Source organism: Oncorhynchus mykiss, chromosome 18 (assembly GCF_013265735.2).
Source record: "Oncorhynchus mykiss isolate Arlee chromosome 18, USDA_OmykA_1.1, whole genome shotgun sequence".
NCBI classification, from domain to species: domain Eukaryota; kingdom Metazoa; phylum Chordata; class Actinopteri; order Salmoniformes; family Salmonidae; genus Oncorhynchus; species Oncorhynchus mykiss.
Genome location: NC_048582.1, coordinates 24,026,147 through 24,036,490, shown reverse-complemented (window position 1 = coordinate 24,036,490; position 10,344 = coordinate 24,026,147).

Here is a 10,344-nt window from a genome sequence, read left to right as displayed (position 1 = left end):
GTAAATAAACACAACTAGATAAACAGGACTCCGTGGAGACGCCAGAAAGAGAGAAAGAGACGGAGAGAGATCGAGACGAAAGAGAGAGGAGACAGACACAGAGAGAGAGACAGAGGGAGACAGACAGAGACAGACCGAGAGACAGACAGAGAGAGAGAGAGAGAGAGAGAGAGAGAGAGAGAGAGAGAGAGAGACGAAAGAGAGAGGGCCAGACCATACAGACATGTTATAAATAAGAAGATGGCTGCTCATTTTCCAACGCAGAGTTGAATGAGTTTTTGGAGACTGATTTCGATAAAACTGTAAGAAAACCTGCTGGCCTTGTCAGTCCAAGTGGAGCAGCAGCCCTCTCTTCAGAATGCCAGGGATATTAGCTGATCCTTTAGAGAGATTCACGGTTTCCCTGTCTCCTCTTTGGGACTGGTTATGATTGTTCTCAGCAGACAGAGAGTGAGTGCGTCCCAAATGGCTCTCTATATCCTATTTAGTGCACTACTTTGCCGTTTGGGACATTACTAGTGTTGTCCTTAGCCTATGGGGCTGAAAGCAGCTGAGGCAGGGCAATGTGGTACATCCATATAGCGTGTCAGACCTCAGGCCATGGAAGGCTACTGTGCCAGCTGCATGGAACTCTATCCAGGACACCTGTGGTTCTAGGAGTTTTATATCAGCACAGGTGTCTGAGCCAGGTGTGAGAATATTGATGTCAATGTTGTTTTATCTCTCTCTCTCTCTCTCTCTCTCTCTCTCTGTCTGTCTGTCTGTCTGTCTGTCTGTCTCTGTGTCTGTCTCCTCTCTCTCTGTCTCTCTGTCTCTCTCTCTCTGTCTCCCTCTATGTTTCTCTCTGTGTCTGTCTGTCTCTCTCTCTCTCTTTCTCTCTCTCTCTGTCTCTCTCTGTCTCTCTCTCTGTCTCTCTCTTTCTCTCTGTCTCTCTCTCTCTCTCTCTCTCTGTCTGTCTCCTCTCTCTGTCTAACTCCCTCTCTGTCTCTGTCTCTCTCGCTCTCTGTCTCTCTGTCTGTCTCTCTCTCTCTCTCTCTCTCTCAGTCTGTCTGTCTGTCTGTCTGTCTGTCTGTCTGTCTGTCTGTCTGTCTGTCTGTCTGTCTGTCTGTCTGTCTGTCTGTCTCCTCTCTCTCTCTGTCTCTCTCTCTGTCTCTCTGTCTCTCTCTCTCTCTCTCTCTCTCTCTCTGTGTCTGTCTCCTCTCTCTCTCTGTCTCTCTCTCTTTCTCTCTGTCTCTCTCGCTCTCTCTCTCTCTCTCTCTCTGTCTGTCTCCTCTCTCTGTCTCTAACTCCCTCTGTCTCTCTCTCTGTCTCTCTGTCTCTCTCTCTGTCTCTCTGTCTCTCTCTCTCTCTCTCTCTGTCTCTCTCTCTCTGTCTCTCTCTCTGTCTCTGTCTCTGTCTCTGTCTATGTCTCTGTCTCTCTCTCTCTCTCTCTCTCTCTCTCTGTCTCTCTGTCTAACTCCCTCTCTGTCTCTCTGTCTCTAACTCCCTCTCTGTCTCTCTCTCTCTCTCTCTGCCTCTCTCTGTCTCTCTCTCTGTCTCTCTCTTTCTCTCTGTCTCTCTCTCTCTCTCTCTCTCTCTGTCTGTCTCCTCTCTCTGTCTAACTCCCTCTCTGTCTCTCTCTCTCTCTGTCTCTCTGTCTCTCTCTCTCTCAGTCTGTCTGTCTGTCTGTCTGTCTGTCTGTCTGTCTGTCTGTCTCCTCTCTCTCTCTGTCTCTCTCTCTGTCTCTCTGTCTCTCTCTCTCTCTCTCTCTCTCTGTGTGTCTGTCTCCTCTCTCTCTCTGTCTCTCTCTCTTTCTCTCTGTCTCTCTCGCTCTCTCTCTCTCTCTCTGTCTGTCTCCTCTCTCTGTCTCTAACTCCCTCTGTCTCTCTCTCTGTCTCTCTGTCTCTCTCTCTCTCTCTCTCTGTCTCCTCTCTCTCTCTCTGTCTCTCTCTCTCTCTGTCTCTCTCTCTGTCTCTGTCTCTGTCTCTGTCTATGTCTCTGTCTCTCTCTCTCTCTCTGTCTCTCTGTCTCTAACTCCCTCTCTGTCTCTCTGTCTCTAACTCCCTCTCTGTCTCTCTGTCTCTAACTCCCTCTCTCTCTCTGTCTCTCTGTCTCTCTCTCTGTCTCTCTGTCTGTCTCTCTCTCTCTCTCTCTCTGTCTCCTCTCTCTCTCTGTCTCTCTCTCTCTCTGTCTCTCTCTCTGTCTCTGTCTCTGTCTCTGTCTCTCTCTCCAATTCAAAGGCTTTATTGGCATGGGAAACATATGTTTGCATTGACAAAGCAAGTGAAATAAATATTTAAACAACAGTGAAATAAACAACAAAAAAATGAACGGTAAACATCACACACACAAAAGTTCCAAAGGAATAGAGACATTTCAAATGTCATATTATGGCTGTATACAGTGTTATAACAATGTGCAAATAGTGGAAGTACAAAAGGGAAAAATAAATAAGCATAAATATGTGCTGTATTTACAATGGCGTTTGTTCTTCACTGGTTTCCCTTTTTTGTGGCAACACATCTTGCTGCTGTGAAGGCACATTGTGGAATTCCACTCAATAGACATGGGAGTTGATCAAAATTGGATTTGTTTTTGAATTCTTTGTGTCTCTAAAATGGTAATACATTTGGCAGGAGGTTAGGAAGTGCAGCTCAGTTTCCACTTACTTGTGTAGGCAGTGTACACATAGCCTGTCTTCTCTTGAGAGCCAGGTCTGCCTATGGGGGGGGGGAGGGGGGCTCTCTCAATAGCAAGGCTATGCTCACTGAGTCTGTACATAGTCAAAGCTTTCCTTAATTTTGAGTCAGTCACAGTGGTCAGGTATTCTGCCACTGTGTACTCTCTGTTTAGGGCCAAATACCATTCTAGTTTGCTCAGTTTTTTTCTGTCAATTCTTTCAAATGTGTCAAGTAATTCTCTTTTTGTTTTCTCATGATTTGGTTGGGTCTAATTATGTCGCTGTCCTGGAGCTCAGTGGGGTCTGTTTGTGTTTATGAACAGAGCCCCAGGACCAGCTTGCTTAGAGGGCTCTTCTCCAGGCCAATGTCTCTGTAGGTGATGGCTTTGTTATGGAAGGTTTGGGAATCACTTCCTTTTAGGTGGTTGTAATTTAACGGCTCTTTTCTGAATTTTGTTAATTAGCGGGTATCGGCCTAATGCTCTGCAAGCATTATTTGGTGTTTACGTTGTACACTGAGGATATTTTTGTCAAATTCTGCTGCAGTCTCAATTTGGTGTTTGTTCCATTTTGTGAATTCTTGGTTGGTGAGCGGACCCCAGATCTCACAACCATAAAGGGCAATGGGTTCTATAACTGATTCAAGTATTTTTAGCCAGATCCTAATTGGTATGTTGAATGTTATGTTGCTTTTGATGGCATAGAAGGCTCTTCTTGCCTTGTCTCTCAGCTCGTTCACAGCTTTTTGGAAGTTACCTGTGGCGCTGATGTTAAGGCCGAGGTACAGTGCCTTGCGAAAGTATTCGGCCCCCTTGAACTTTGCGACCTTTTGCCACATTTCAGGCTTCAAACATAAAGATATAAAACTGTATTATTTTGTGAAGAATCAACAACAAGTGGGACACAATCATGAAGTGGAACGACATTTATTGGATATTTCAAACTTTTTTAACAAATCAAAAACTGAAATATTGGGCGTGCAAAATTATTCAGCCCCTTTACTTTCAGTGCAGCAAACTCTCTCCAGAAGTTCAGTGAGGATCTCTGAATGATCCAATGTTGACCTAAATGACTAATGATGATAAATACAATCCACCTGTGTGTAATCAAGTCTCCGTATAAATGCACCTGCACTGTGATAGTCTCAGAGGTCCGTTAAAAGCGCAGAGAGCATCATGAAGAACAAGGAACACACCAGGCAGGTCCGAGATACTGTTGTGAAGAAGTTTAAAGCTGGATTTGGATACAAACAGATTTCCCAAGCTTTAAACATCCCAAGGAGCACTGTGCAAGCGATAATATTGAAATGGAAGGAGTATCAGACCACTGCAAATCTACCAAGACCTGGCCGTCCCTCTAAACTTTCAGCTCATACAAGGAGAAGACTGATCAGAGATGCAGCCAAGAGGCCCATGATCACTCTGGATGAACTGCAGAGATCTACAGCTGAGGTGGGAGACTCTGTCCATAGGACAACAATCAGTCGTATATTGCACAAATCTGGCCTTTATGGAAGAGTGGCAAGAAGAAAGCCATTTCTTAAAGATATCCATAAAAAGTGTTGTTTAAAGTTTGCCACAAGCCACCTGGGAGACACACCAAACATGTGGAAGAAGGTGCTCTGGTCAGATGAAACCAAAATTGAACTTTTTGGCAACAATGCAAAACGTTATGTTTGGCGTAAAAGCAACACAGCTCATCACCCTGAACACAACATCCCCACTGTCAAACATGGTGGTGGCAGCATCATGGTTTGGGCCTGCTTTTCTTCAGCAGGGACAGGGAAGATGGTTAAAATTGATGGGAAGATGGATGGAGCCAAATACAGGACCATTCTGGAAAAAAACCTGATGGAGTCTGCAAAAGACCTGAGACTGGGACAGAGATTTGTCTTCCAACAAGACAATGATCCAAAACATAAAGCAAAATCTACAATGGAATGGTTAAAAAATAAACATATCCAGGTGTTAGAATGGCCAAGTCAAAGTCCAGACCTGAATCCAATCGAGAATCTGTGGAAACTGCTGTTCATAAGTGCTCTCCATCCAACCTCACTGAGCTCGAGCTGTTTTGCAAGGAGGAATGGTAAAAAATGTCAGTCTCTTGATGTGCAAAACTGATAGAGACATACCCCAAGCGACTTACAGCTGTAATCGCAGCAAAAGGTGGCGCTACAAAGTATTAACTTAAGGGGGCTGAATAATTTTGCACGCCCAATTTTTCAGTTTTTGATTTGTTAAAAAAGTTTGAAATATCCAATAAATGTCGTTCCACTTCATGATTGTGTCCCACTTGTTGTTGATTCTTCACAAAAAAATACAGTTTTATATCTTTATGTTTGAAGCCTGAAATGTGGCAAAAGGTCGCAAAGTTCAAGGGGGCCGAATACTTTCGCAAGGCACTGTATGTATATTTTTCTGTGTGCTCTGGGGCAACGGTGTCTAGATGGAATTTGTGTTTGTGGTCCTGGTAACTGGACCTTTTTAGGAACACCATTATTCTGTCTTACTGAGATTTACTGTCAAGGCCCAGGTCTGACAGAATCTGTGCAGAAGATCTAGGTGCTGCTGTAGGCCCCTCCTTGGTTGGGGACAGAAGCACCAGATCATCAGCAAACAGTAGACATTTGACTTCAGATTCTAGTAGGGTGAGGCCGGGTGCTGCAGATTGTTCTAGTGCCCTCGCCAATTCGTTGATATATATGTTGAAGAGGGTGGGGCTTAAGCTGCGTCACTGTCTCACCCCACGGCCCTGTAGAAAGAAATGTGTGTTTTTTGCCCATTTTAACCAGACACTACAACACAACTTTCCATCCCTTTGTATAGCAGACCCTCATGCCAAATTGAGGCAAAAGCTTTTTTTGAAATCAACAAAGCATGAGAAGACTTTGCCTTTGTTTTGGTTTGTTTGTCAATTATGGTGTGCAGGGTGAATACGGAGTCTGTCGTAAGGTAATTTGGTAAAAAGCCAATTTGACAGTTGCTCAGTACATTGTTTCCACTGAGGAACTATCCAAGTCTGGTGTTAATGATAATGCAGAGGATTTTCCCAAGGTTGCTGTTGACGCATATCCCACGGTATGGTATTGCCCATCCGGAGTGGTGCAGCGGTCCAACGCACTGCATCTCAGTGCTAGAGGCGTCACTACAGAGCCTGGTTCGATTCCAGGCTGTATCACAACCGGCCGTGATTGGGAGTCCCATAGAGTGGCGCACAGTTGGTCGGGTTAGGGTTTTGCCGGGGTAGGCCGTCATTGTAAATAAGAATTTGTTGTTAACTGACTTGCCTACTTAAGTAAAGGTTACTTTTTTTTTTAAAGAACTGAACACACACTAGGCTGATGCTGACACAGTCGAGGTATTTATGACTCCAGGGCTGTGAACGCCATGGCATCCCGTTCCAGCAGACTACTCTTCTCTTCTCTCTCAGTGGAGCAGGAAGAACCCCCCATTGACCTGGGGATCCACAATAGCTCCCTGGGAGAGAGGGCTAGAGGGGGGGATGGAGCGGGGAAGTAGAGAGGGATGGAGGATGGGAGAGAGGGATGGAGGATGGGAGAGAGGGATGGAAGAGAGATGTAGAGAGGAAGTGAAAGAGGGAGGAGTGTAAAGAGGAAGGGGGAAGTCTCTCGCTCTCTCTCTCTCTCTCTCTCTCTCTTTCTCTCTCTCTCTCTCTCTCTCTCTCTCTCTCTCGCTCTCTCGTGACCGATAGTTGAACCTACTGTTTCTATACCCAGCACGTGTTGCCATAACACAGGAGCAAAGCCTTGATCTGCCTGTCAAGCTGACTAAATAAGAAGGTCTGGGGTCAAAGCTTTGCCGCTTAAAGGGCTTAATTCCATTCGGCCTTTCTTGTGTGAACTGTTGAATTCCAGGGTTTGTTGAGTATTAATTTAGAGCTCTATTCAATTCAAAATTCAGCGTTCCAGCTTGATTTGAAATTAATTTGATTAGAAATTTTCCTGTGTTAGCGTAGTCTGTCGGATCAATAGGAAATAACTTTGGCATTTCTAGTGTGCCATCTGTAACCCTTCAGCAATACAGATTGAATAGAGCCCTCTCTGCTCCAGAGATCAAGCTGTTCTACGCCTTTCACAGCCACAGTGAGGTGCCTTGAGTGAGTCTCTGAAATCACTCTGCTCAAACACACTGACATTGAGCACACCATTTAGAATGCAACTTCTGGTAAGAAGAGGGGAGGTTATGTGCGTGCCTGCTTGTCTGCCTGCCTGCCTGTCAGAAAAAGAGAGAGAGAGATCAACCAAAGATGCCATGCCCAGATGATGTCTTCACTGAAGCCTGCCTGGCCGTGTCTCTGTGTGTCTTCTGTCCTAATCTCTAATCCCATCTCTAGTCCCATCTCTGTCTTCTCTGAGTCTTGCTGGGGGAGGTGGAGAATGTGGAAAGTTGTAAGTTCCTCGGCGTACACATCACAGACAAACTGAAATGGTCTAACCACACAGACAGCGTGGTGAAGAAGGCGCGACAGTGTATCTTCAACCTCAGGAGGCTGAAGAAATGTGGCTTGTCACCGAAACACTCACAAACCTTTACAGATGCACAATCGAGAGCATCCTGTCGGGCTGTATCACCGCCTGGTACGCCCACAACCGTAAGTCTCTCCAGAGGGTAGTGAGGACTGCACAACGTATCACCGGGGGCAAACTACCTGCCCTCCAGGACACCTAAACCACCCAATGTCACAGGAAGGCCATAAAGATCATCAAGGACAACAACCACCCGAGCCACTGCCTGTTCACCCCGCTATCATTCAGAAGGCGAGGCCATCAAAGCTGGGGACGAGAGACTGAAAAACAGCTTCTATCTCAAGGCCATCAGGCTGTTAAACAGCCATCACTACCATTGAGTGGCTGCTGCCAACATACTGACTCATATCTCTAGCCACTTTAATAATAAAAAATTGGATGTAATAAATGTATCACTAGTCACTTGAAACAATGCCACTTTATGTCATGTTTACATACCCTCCATTTCTCATCTCATATGTACAGTCGAAGTCGGAAGTTTACATACACCTTAGCCAAATACATTTAAACTCAGTTTTTCACAAATCCTGAAATTTAATCCTAGTAAAAATGTCCTGTCTTAGGTCAGTTAGGATCACCACTTTATTTTAAGAATGTGAAATGTCAGAATAATAGTAGAGATAATTATTTATTTCAGCTTTTATTTCTTTCATCACATTCCCAGTGGGTCAGACATTTACATACACTCAATTAGTATTTGGTAGCATTGCCTTTAATTGTTTCATTTGGGTCAAACGTTTCGGGTAGCCTTCCACAATCTTCCCACAATAAGTTGGGTGAATTTTGGCCCATTCCTCCTGACAGTTGGTGTAACTGAGTCAGGTTTGTAGGCCTCCTTGCTCGCAAAAGGTTTTCAGCTCTGCCCACAAATTTTCTATAGGATTGAGGTCAGGGCTTTGTGATGGCCACTCCAATACCTTGACTTTGTTGTCCTTAAGCCATTTTGCCACAACTTTGGAAGTATACTTGGGGTCAGTGTCCATTTGGAAGACCCATTTGTGACCAAGCTTTAACTTCCTGACTGATGTCTTGAGATGTTGCTTCAATATATCCACAGAATTTTCTTTCCTCGTGGTGCCATCTATTTTGTGAAGTGCACCAGTCCCTCCTGCAGCAAAGCATCCCCACAACATGATGCTGCCACCCCCGTGCTTCACGGTTGGGATGGTGTTCTTTGGCTTGCAAGCCTCCCCCTTTTTCCTCCAAACATAACGATGGTCATTATGGCCAAACAGTTCTATTTTCTTCTCAAAAAAGTACGATCTTTGTCACCATGTGCAGTTGCAAACCTTAGTCTGGCTTTTTTTATGGCAGTTTTGGAGCAGTGGCTTCTTCCTTGCTGAGCAGCCTTTCAGGTTATGTCGATATTGGACTTGTTTTACTGTGGATATAGATACTTGTGTACCTGTTTCTTCCAGCATCTTCACAAGGTCATTTGCTGTTGTTCTGAGATTGATTTGCACTTTTTGCACCAAAGTACGTTCATCTCTAGAAGACAGAACGTGTCTCCTTCCGGAGCGGAATGACGGCTGCGTGGTCCCATGGTGTTTATACTTGCGTACTATTGTTTGTACAGATGAACGTGGTACCTTCAGGCATTTGGAAATTGCTCCCAAGGATGAACCAGACCTGTGGAGGATTACAATTGTTTTTCTGAGGTCTTGGCTGATTTCTTTTGATTTTCCCATGATGTCAAGCAAAGAGGCACTGAGTTTGAAGGTTGGCCTTTAAATACATCCACAGGTACACCTATAATTGACTCAAATTATGTCAATTAGCCTATCAGAAGCTTCTAAAGCCACAACATAATTTCTGGAATTTTCCAAGCTGTTTAAAGGCACAGTCAACTTAGTGTATGTAAACTTCTGACCCACTGGAATTGTGATACAGTGAAATTATAAGTTAAATAATCTGTCTGTATACAATTGTAGGAACATTTACTTCATGCATAAAGTAGATGTCCTAACCGACTTGCCAAAACTATAGTTGGTTAACAAGAAATTTGTGGAGCGATTGAAAAACTAGTTTTAATGACTCCAACCTAAGTGTATGTAAACTTCCGACTTCAACTGTATATACTGTACTCTATACTATCTACTGTATCTTGCCTATGCTGCACGGCCATCACTCATCCATATATTTATATGTACATATTATCATTCATTCCTTTACACTTGTGTGTATAAGGTAGTTGTTGTGAAATTGTTAGATATAATTTATAAAAATGGATCCCAACCCCATGCAGCTCAGAGGCCCTGCAATCAGCCCTGTCTCATCCTCCAGACATCTTTCTCCACCTCCACCATGAAGGTCGGGACGGAGGGTCATCTCATCTGTAAAGGAATGAGTTAGTCATATTTCTTCTCTCAAGGGAATCACATCCCTGTGTGACTTCCACACCAAATAAATGCCACGGCAGTATGTGTTTTACATAAGCGCATGTAAACTCAGCTAAAGACAGAAACGTCCCTTTTCGGGACCCTGTCTTTCAAAGATAATTGGTAAAATTCCAAATAACTTCACAGATCTCCATTGTAAAGGGTTTAAACACTGTTTCCCATGCTTGTTCAATGAACCATAAACAATTAGTGAACATGCACCGTTGGAACGGTCATTAAGACACTAACAGCTTACAGACGGTAGGCAATTGAGGTCACAGTTAGGAAAACTTAGGACACTAAAGAGCACTTCCTACTGACTCTGAAAAACACCAAAAGAAAGATGCCCAGGGTCCCTGCTCATCTGTGTGAACGTGTCTTAGGCATTCTGCAAGGAGGCATGAGGACTGCAGATGAGGCCAGGGCAATAAATAGCTTGTTGTCATTGCAGGCAATCTCAACTCTGTGCGTTACAGGGAAGACATCCTCCTCCCTCATGTGCTACCCTTCCTGCAGGCTCATCCTGACATGACCCTCCAGCATGACAATGCCACGAGCCATAATGCTCATTCTGTGTGTGATTTCCTGCAAGACAGGAATTTCAGTGTTCTGCCATGGCCAGCAAAGAGCCCGGATCTCAATCCCATTGAGCACGTCTGGGACCTGTTGGATCAAAGGGTGAGGGCTAGGGCCATTCCCCCAGAATTGTCCGGGAACTTGCAGGTGCCTTGGTGGAAGAGTGGGGTAACATCTCACAGCAA